Consider the following 9809-nt stretch of genomic DNA (forward strand, 5'->3'; position numbering starts at 1 on the left):
TAAGTGAGCATATTGAATATAAAGTAATTTAGTACAATCAAATTTCATTCTCATAGTCTGTGCTTTCTCCATGTATTGTTTCCAAATTGAATTAGCTTATTGAAGATCATACCATAGTTAAAATTTTTATATTTGTGTAATTTTACTCAGCATGTTAAATTTATTAATTATTTACAAATTATTTACAAAGAGAGAGATAATAAGAAGGAAAATATCTAATAGTATTTATCTGAGGTTAGTATTTAAAGCAGAATTACATTTTAACCGCACTATGTATTATTATTATTATTATTATTATTATTATTGTTATTAACAAAGAGGTATGGGTCTAGAATGAACTGGGAAGTATAGAGAAAATTTTTTTTAAATGGAGCTGCTAAAATGACCATTTTAAATCCATAAACGGAATGAAAAAAATCCAATTTCTCAGGAATGAAAGAAGTTTCCTTAAAAATAATGACTATGTAGCTCTTTCAATAAAACCCATAACTTTGAAATTAAAGCTTTTAATCCTTATCTTTTAGAGTAAGATTGTCAGTAAATTAACTTTTGTATATGAAATGAATAATGCTTCTTCATTTTCATGTACAAAGCTTTTAAATATAATCAAATTTGGTAAGAAATTTGTGGGCATCTGTAATTTGTTTACATGATATGACATCGTTCCTGCATCTTTTTTAGTATGTCTAGATATTTGTCTTTTTTTAAATAATTTGCCTGTATAAAAAAGAAAGCAGAAAGAAAAACATTAATGATGCAGTAAATATTTACTAATACTTACTCTGTGTAAGTCACTGAAGTGTTTGCCATAAACACAACAAATAAAAATTCTATACCTCAATATGATATTTTAGTTTGGGTAAAGGTAGGGGTGGGATCAAGTAATACAAAATCTCCTAGCTACCTGAACATGTGTCCTGCTCATCTTGGGCATGTTTTAGATTACCAGTAAAAAAAAAAAAAAAAAAAGAAAAATTACATATAAAAATAAATAATAAATGTACATATATATTTTTATTTATATATAAATACATGTATATTTATATACTAAATTATAAATTTATTAAATAAATATATAAATATATATACATGTATATGTGTATATATTTATATATAAATATTTATATACACACACACCTACATACACAGAAGGAGAGAAAATGTATTACTACTGTACTTGTTGCTTACAGTAGTGTCTTGTTTAAGCATTTACCCCACTGCTTAACTTCCACTAGGGAGGGTAGTATAGTGGATTAAGCAGCTCAGTATCAGCTCCAAGGCTCATGTAGGTCTGGGATTATGATTTATGTCTCAGGACACACATTCTAATCTCATTACTAAGTCCTGTCTGACTTCCCTTGGGCCACCCTGGTTTCACTTCCAATTTACCCCTCTGTCTTTCTGTTTTATCCTTATTTCTAGCACCTAAAGATATAAATGCATGTTTCTAGTCATGAATTGGAAGCCTCAAATGGGGACAATTTTGATGTTAGTGTCATACTTCTCTGAAAGTGACAGGAATATGACAAATGGAACTGCCTTGCATTTGGAGAGAAGAGGAAGTTAATCCAAGTTGTGTAATTGCTGTATTCATATAAACCTTTCACTAAGTACAAATAAACCAGAAAAAGCATAAGAGCAGTCACAGAATTCCCCGTCATCATTTTATTTAATTTTGTTAGAATAATCTCAAACTTTGAAGAGAAGCATGAAAAGTCTTTATTACACAAAAGCTTAAAACGCTATTGTTTCCTTTTAACACTCTAATGTCTCAATACTAAAGCACAAATAGTATCTACAAAATATCACTGTAATGGCAATAATACTGGTAATACAATTTCAGTTTTAATTGTTCCTATAATAAAAATGAGAGAGAAAATGAACAATTTATAAAAATATTATTGAGCATTTCCTTATCACTTCAGAAACAGATTTTACTTTTCTTCATATTAGTAAAATGTAACCAAGTTCAAAAAGCTGACCCTTTCAGTTTCTCATACTAAATTTTTGGTTTGCTGTTTTATCTTGCTGCTGTCTCATCTCAGTAACTCACATTCAAAACCCAATTATCTGTATCAAAGCTCAGCCTCAGAAATCAGAACCATATGAATGTTATATGAAAGAATATCCCATAAAAGAAAGTCTCATGGTGCCTTATGATCTAGTCTTCTAATTTCAAAGTATCTTTGCCTTGCCAAATTTGATTCTTCGCTACCAAGTATCACTAATTATCAGACATCATGTATCATGAGACTCCTTCTCCCCCTATGTTAGTAAAATAAAACTCACTATCATCTTGCTTGTTCTTCCTTGTTGCTCTCTCTCAAATCCATTTCTTCCCATATATGCTGAAAAACTTTCTCAGTCTTAATTACTCCAAGCCTGCATGACAATCACGACCTATATAAAGGCAGATGTCTGATCAAATCTTTGATTGCTCCTATGGCCTCAATAGTGGGTAAAGGAATAAAAATTTCCTGGAAATTTTTTTAAAAAGCTTGTTTTTGTTCATCTAATTTTCTGAATACCAGTAAGAAGATCAGCTATTAAAATGTCACAGATAAAATATAAAGTGACCAGTACGTATCAGAGGAGAATCAGAGACTGTATTAATCATGCAACAGAGGAAAAAAATCCACAAGAATATTTGGTAGAAATGAAATGAGTTTCTTAAATGAGTTTAAGAAAGCAAAGTGAGGACAAAATAGACAGACCATCAAGTTGATATGGAAGAGAGATCAAAACAGGGACATGCTGTGGTTTGTTTTCTTGCCACTAAAAGTGTGAAGTTTGAGGTGACCCAAAACCAAAGGGGGTAGTTTTAATAAACTAGTATTAAGGCTCTTATTAATGTTGAATTCCACATGTATCTTATAAAAACACACTGAACTTGCCACCCCACTGCCTGGTTATAGAATGAAAATAATGTAAATAAAGTAATTATAAGCTAGAGGCTGAGGAACATGAAACTCTCGCAAAGTATTATGAGAAGGTCTGGACAGGAGACTTGATGGGTTTTCTACCAAAAATAAGAAATTACAGGAATGTGTATGCTAAAGGGTCCACTTGATCTTTCATGTTCAAGAACTTCTTGGGAATGGCAAACCTACTTTATCTGCCTGTGCTCTGAGCATGGGCTGCAGAAATAGTAAAGTAGATGCTCCATAAAGACATATTTCATCACTTAATCTGCCGATGACATTGTTATATGCAAAGAAGCATGAAAGGAACAGCGTGGGTAGATGTATTAGTCAGGAATACATTCATAAGCCAGCTGGAAACAAAAAGAAATACTACTGACAGTTGGATTTATTTGTATCATGAAGCTCAGAGCAAGTATGGTGGCTCAAAGTTGCCACTAGGAATTCAGACTGTTTCCAGCTTTCACTCTCACCTGTAGGGACTGAGTCTTTTGTCATATGCTTGTGGTTTTATGGTTACATGTCTCCTCTTCCCAACGAAGCAGGAACACGCGGGAAGGGAGAATAAAGTATGATTGTCATCTGTAATAAAAAAGTAAGCTGCTTTCTAGAAAAGGCCATCTGATTATGTCTCATTGGCTATAACTATATTTCATGGTCTCATATTTACATAGCACATTCCCACCCTAAACAAATTGGAGTGGTGGTATGTTGACCAAAAAATGCTAGCTAGTAATAAAACATTTATATCAGTTACAATATCAGCTAATAGATTCCACACTCAAATAGGATAATTGAGGAGGGGCATATTTATAATATTTGGGTAATGTTAAGGAAAATGAAAGAGATGAAAAATGACCCCAAGGTCAGAAATAACAGGGAGTCATTACTATGTCTAGATTGAAGGAAAAAGAAGGAACCATTACTGTTGCCCAGAGAGACAGAGCTATAATTATAGGAGCAAATCCCTGGACAGGAACTGTGTCAAACTACAGACCAGCAGAGAGGAAGAATAAGTACCCCAACATCACTATCCTACCACCTCTGGTCTCTTGCTTATATCTACCACCGGTCAAATCCAATCAGAAGACAGAGGGTAATGAACCCAGCAAAACAGTCTATAAATTTTCTCTTCCTGGGGAAAGTGAGAAGGCTAAGCAAAGCATCAGACAAAAAGAAGGGGAGGCACATTTTTAGAAATAAATGGAGAATAGCCAGGGCAACATCCAAATACCATGTTAAGTTTGTGGGAGAAATATTGAGCAAAGAAAGATTTAGAAACATGCATGCCCTCAACTGAAACTTAAGGACAGGCTATGCTCTTAGTGCAAGTGGATAGCTCGATTGCATTGTTCAGTTAAGATGATCTTGAGTAACTGCACTCAAAGCAACCTACTTTTTCTATTTAACATTTATCAAATATAAATTTAGGTCATTATTTGGGCATTGATTTTTTTCCCAAACTTGATTTCATATATTATGAAAGAAGAGATTGAGGCTGACATGTTCACTTTTTGTGATAAGCAGAATTCTAAGACGTGTCCCAAGATTCCCATCCCACTGGGGAACACCTTTTGTCAGATATTCAATTAAATAAAAATCTAGGTGCTGCTATAATGGTATTTTGTAGATGTAATTAAGGTCTTAAAGCAGTTGACCTTAAGATAAAGAAGATTTTCCTTGGTGAACTTCTCTTAATCATGTTAACCCTTATAAGGGTAAAACTCTTCCTGGTGAGAGATTCAAAGTCAGATTCTAAACATGAGATAGATTCAGTGTGAGGGAGTTTTTCTATTACTAGCTTTTAAGTTGGAGGAGGCCACATGGCAAGAAATGTAGATTGCCTCTGGGAGTGGAAAATGACCATTGTCTAACAGTCAGTAATGAAGCAGGGACCTCATTCCTAGGGCTACAAGAAACAATTCTGCCAACAACTTGAATGAACTTGGAAGAGAATCCCAACTCTAGATGAGAACAACAATATGGCCAGCACTTATCTGGATCACAGCCTTGTGTGAGACTCAACAGAAAACCCAGTTATTCCGGGCCCAGACTACTGACCTGCAGAGCTGAGCTACTAAGTTATGTTGTTTTTAAGTCATTAAGTTTCTTACACAATAATAGTGAATTATATACTGTTATATTTAAAAGCACAGGGCAAGAAAAACAATACTGAATAATTTTTATGTATGAATCAAATCATAATAGGAAACTTGTACACCATATAATTCTGACTTCTTATTTTGCAGATAAGAGAACAGACGCTCTGAAAATTTACATAATTGTTAGACAAGTAAAAAGAGCTGAACAATTCTGACCAGATGAATGTGAAATCTTTCTGTACTTCCTGCCCCTGTCTGTATGCCTCCCATTGCTGTTTACCTAGGTTTCCCCTCAAAATTTCTTTATCTCAAATAAATACTGCATTTTCTGAATTTTTATTCTTAACCAGTAAACTGATAGGAATTTTGGAACATGCATTTTTAATATAACTTTTAAATTGTTAGAAAATAAATAATCCACTAAGTTTATAGAACTTATAATTTTATTTCAAATAAATTTATACATTTAGCCTCCATCTATATAAGATGTATTGCAAAGAATAAAAAAGATTATAAATTTAAAGTTATATAGTAAATATGAATGCTTTTTTACATTAATATATTTCAGGAAAATAGAATTTAAAAAATAATACTTTAGATGCTTTCACTTTACAAAAAGGACAACTGCCATTTTACTGAAACATATTTAATTTGGACCATTCTAGAAATAATGCCAAGTTTCTTGTTATTCTATATTCTGGTATACCATTGTTGAATGTTTCCCAACCCATAGAAGCAAAAGCAAATAAATAATAAAAAAACACAAACAGCAACTTTCCATTTAATAAACTATACTACAGCTAACAGAATGGCATGTCTTTTAAAATTTTATTTTATATATTTGAAATATGTTAACTTGCATATCAATTTCTATATCTAAAAATAACTTTCAATTAATTAACTTGATTTCTAGACTGTTTTAGGACAAACCAAATGACATCTAAAATTTTTAACACTGAGAATTTCTAAAAAAATTTTAATTTTATATTACAATATGTATAATAATGCTATTCTAGCAAATAAAATTCACAACATAAAGTTAATTCAAATATATAAAATTATATTTAGAAGAAATTGTTTTCTTCTTTTATTAAGGTGGCAAGGTGATTATAGGATCAGAATTCTAAAGTCATTGAAAGTGATGACAGAACTTAAATTTGTATTGCCATTGTATTTCCAACTCTTAAGCTCAACTGAAAAACATGTCATTCAACTAGCTCCTAAAAAGCAGTGTGCTCTGTGAGGTGTCTTTCTAAAACCAGTTTCATTTGTTAAATAGAAATATTTGATTTAATCATATATACATATATGATTATATATATATATTATATATATATATTATATTATAGATATATATAGATATATAGATATATATATTATAGATATATACAAAGAACCAGTTTGCCTTCAAATTTAAATGATACAGAAAAAATATCTTTCTAAATATATATTTTCTGGAAACTAAGAACACTTTAAAATTTTCAACAATTTTTGGCATGTACAAAATTATCCAGGATTTTAATTGAAAATATTTTTTAAAACAAATCTTAAAAATTAGGAGAAAATATTTTCAAGATACTAGAATTTACATTAGCATTACCAGTAAAAGATAATGAGTTAACTGAAATTTAAAGATCTTTATTGCCAGCAAATAAGTGCTTATCTGACTTTGTGTAGGAGTATATTGCATTGTATTGTACCTAACTGTATTGTTTTCCTAAATTTGAACTACTAATTTTGCAAATTATCTCTAAGTTTAATTTCCCAGCAAGTTCATTAGTCACTTTAAATAACCTTTATTTCCCTTACAAAAAAATTAAAATGGAATTAAACCAAGAGAAAATTATCTTTTACTTTGGTAAAATTCAATTAACCGAACAAAAATATACACATAATTTATCATGGTATGACTGAATTTTGTTATTCCTTTTTGATAAATCCTTATTACTTGCATGTATTATAATTTTTTCTGCCATAACTTTTTTGAGAATATAAAAGTATTCAATTTCAAAGATAAAAATAATCTTGTAAAAAATAAGGACACTAAATGAGTATTATCCAATCTAAATTAATATAAATAATAGATATTTATGATATATGCAAACTAATGCCCGAACTCTAATTCAGTAAAAAGATAGTAGTTGTCTACTTTGTATTGTGACAAATTTTGTGGATTTACAAATACAATTAATTATTTAAAATAAGCATTTTTTGAACCTTATATATCCTGATCTGACATCTACATATCCAAGTAGACACCATTTAGAAGTTTGTTTCCAATTTACATTACCTGAACCTCTGTGACAGCTAGTATTTTATTTTTCCTTTTATTAGGGGCACCTATCTATTTTATACCCTCTTCCACTAGCCTATGAATTTATTGAGAGCTGAAACTTGGTATAATATCCATTATCCACCAAAATGTTTGTTGGCTTGCAAGCCGTTAAATACTCAAGATAATTATTATTTTAACTGGTTGTGTTTGTCAAGTAACAAAGAAAACCCACAAATGTTTTGGGAAGGAATTAAACAATTTTTACATGCTATTTGTGCACATAGAGAGATGGACTTAAGGAAAAAAAAAGATTTAATTGCTTATTAGTGAGAGTCAGGAATACTAACTAGATGGTATAACAGATAAAGTCTAAACTCTTGGTGCCATAGGATGTAAAAAATGTAATGTATTTTTTTCTCGTGTAACTACCCAGAGGGGATATTTCTGTGTGAATGTTTCTCATGAATTACTTGAATTTAAGCCATAACTCAGAAACCAAACTTCTTCCATTTTTGTAGCTCTCTGCTCATCAAGGTCCTCAGGGTCCTCTCCACTTAGTTAGTGGATTGAAACAAACAACCCCCCCCAAAAAAAAATTGGTGAAGACATTCCCACTTTTCAGCACCTCAGCCTAGAAATGATACTTCCACTTCCACTGCATTGTTGAAAACTAGTCACGTAGTCATTTTGATTCAAGAATGAGAAATGTAGTGTGGTTGTTACCTTAAGAAGTGAGCACTGGTAACCTCTACCACAGTTATTATGAATTTCCTCAGAATATTTTAAATTCTGCTGTGGAAAAAATGTAGAGTTTATTTTCATGATTTTTGTGAATTTACTTCTTAGGGTAAGGAATTTTTACCCATGGACAGAGGGCATAATTTTGTTTGGAGAGCTATTTTCTAATAAAGATCACCTTCTCCTGGGAGATCATTACTCTCTATGCTTTCTTATGAAGAGGGAATTATTTTTCCCTCTATCTATCTATGCTTTCTACATAATGCTGTCTATAAATATGTGAAAAGCCACTATAAGGAGGGTAGTATCACTAACTACTTTTATTAGTCTTGCTTCATTCTCTTTTTCTTTGTGGGCATGGTGAAATAAGGGAGGCTATTCATATTGTTATCTGGAATAGACATTTTCTGAGATCAGTCTACAGTGAAGTTCCTCTGCAATCAGTATTATATTTTAAAGAAAAACTATTTTAAAATCCTTTCCCTCAGTAACATATGCTAGAAACCATTGCTACACCATATTTTATTCATGAACTTGCAATTGATTTTCAGTGTTTGCACAGGGTCAATAAGTTTTTGCCAGAATGTAACTTAACTAATTCACTAGTAATAATTTTATCCAGCTGTCATTGTTTTTCCTATCAAGACAAAAGAAAATGATTTCACCTTCTGGTTCAAGCCTCTTACGTCATTGTGGACTTCTTTTGTGTTTAATGTTCATTTAATTCTCCCACAGTTATAGAGTGTTTCTTTTCATGGTCTTCTATCTCTGTCATTTAATTATTTCAGTTATAGAAATCATACTCCTGACTTAGCATTTCCTATATCCATTTTATTATGTCAAAATGTCCTATTCCATGAATTATTTTGAAACTTAAAACTCATATTCCTCATTACTTAGGAACTTTGACATAGGGACAGTGAAATTTCTTATTTCCTTTCTTAATTTTGGTAGCCCTTATTCCAAAATTCTCAGTAATTGAAAATACTTTAATGTTCTAATGGTGGGCTTAATGACTCCCTCCCAATCTTCACACATAAAGAAAATCCAAAGCACAGAGAACTGTTAAACTACCATTTATTGTTAAAAACATCTATGATTTTGAATTTGTCTGTTTTTTTCCTCCTTTTTGCCTTCTTTTGGATTACTCCTTTTTATTATAACATATTTATCCTGATAAGCTCTTTTTCCAATATCTTTTTTCTGTTGCACATTCAGGCTTCTCCCTGGGATCACTGTTTTTGTTCTGGAGCAACTTCCTATATTTATTTATTTGTTTATCTTTTAGTGAAGATTGCTGGCAACAAATTCCTCAGTTTATGTTTTCCTGAAAATGACTTCATTTCATCTTTACATTTGAATATTATTTTCTCTGGGTGTGATAGTCTACACTGACAGATTTCCTTTCAGCATTTTAAAGGTGTTTCATTTATTTTTGCCTTCCATCTTTCCTGTTTGCAAGTTATCTGTCAGTCTTCTTATTACTACTTTGAAGGTAATAGTTACGTTTTTTGTTTGTTTCTGTTTGTTTGTTTACTTCTGTAGTGGCTTCTAAAATTTGTTTGCCTTTGTTTCTTGACAGTTTTAATATTATGTGCTTAAGGGTACTGTATTGGGGCAGGTTTCCAGGGAAACAAACTTGATGACAGATATTTGTATGCAGCAGATTTATAAAGGAGTACTTTTGGGAACAGTCAGATCTTATTTTGATGGAGCAAACACTCTAGGCTTCATAGAGTGGTGCTGCCCAAGGTTCTGTAATCAAACAAAGCA

The sequence above is a fragment of the Lipotes vexillifer genome, unplaced genomic scaffold (genome assembly GCF_000442215.2).
Source record: "Lipotes vexillifer unplaced genomic scaffold, Lipotes_vexillifer_v1.1 scaffold1983, whole genome shotgun sequence".
Taxonomy (NCBI): domain Eukaryota; kingdom Metazoa; phylum Chordata; class Mammalia; order Artiodactyla; family Lipotidae; genus Lipotes; species Lipotes vexillifer.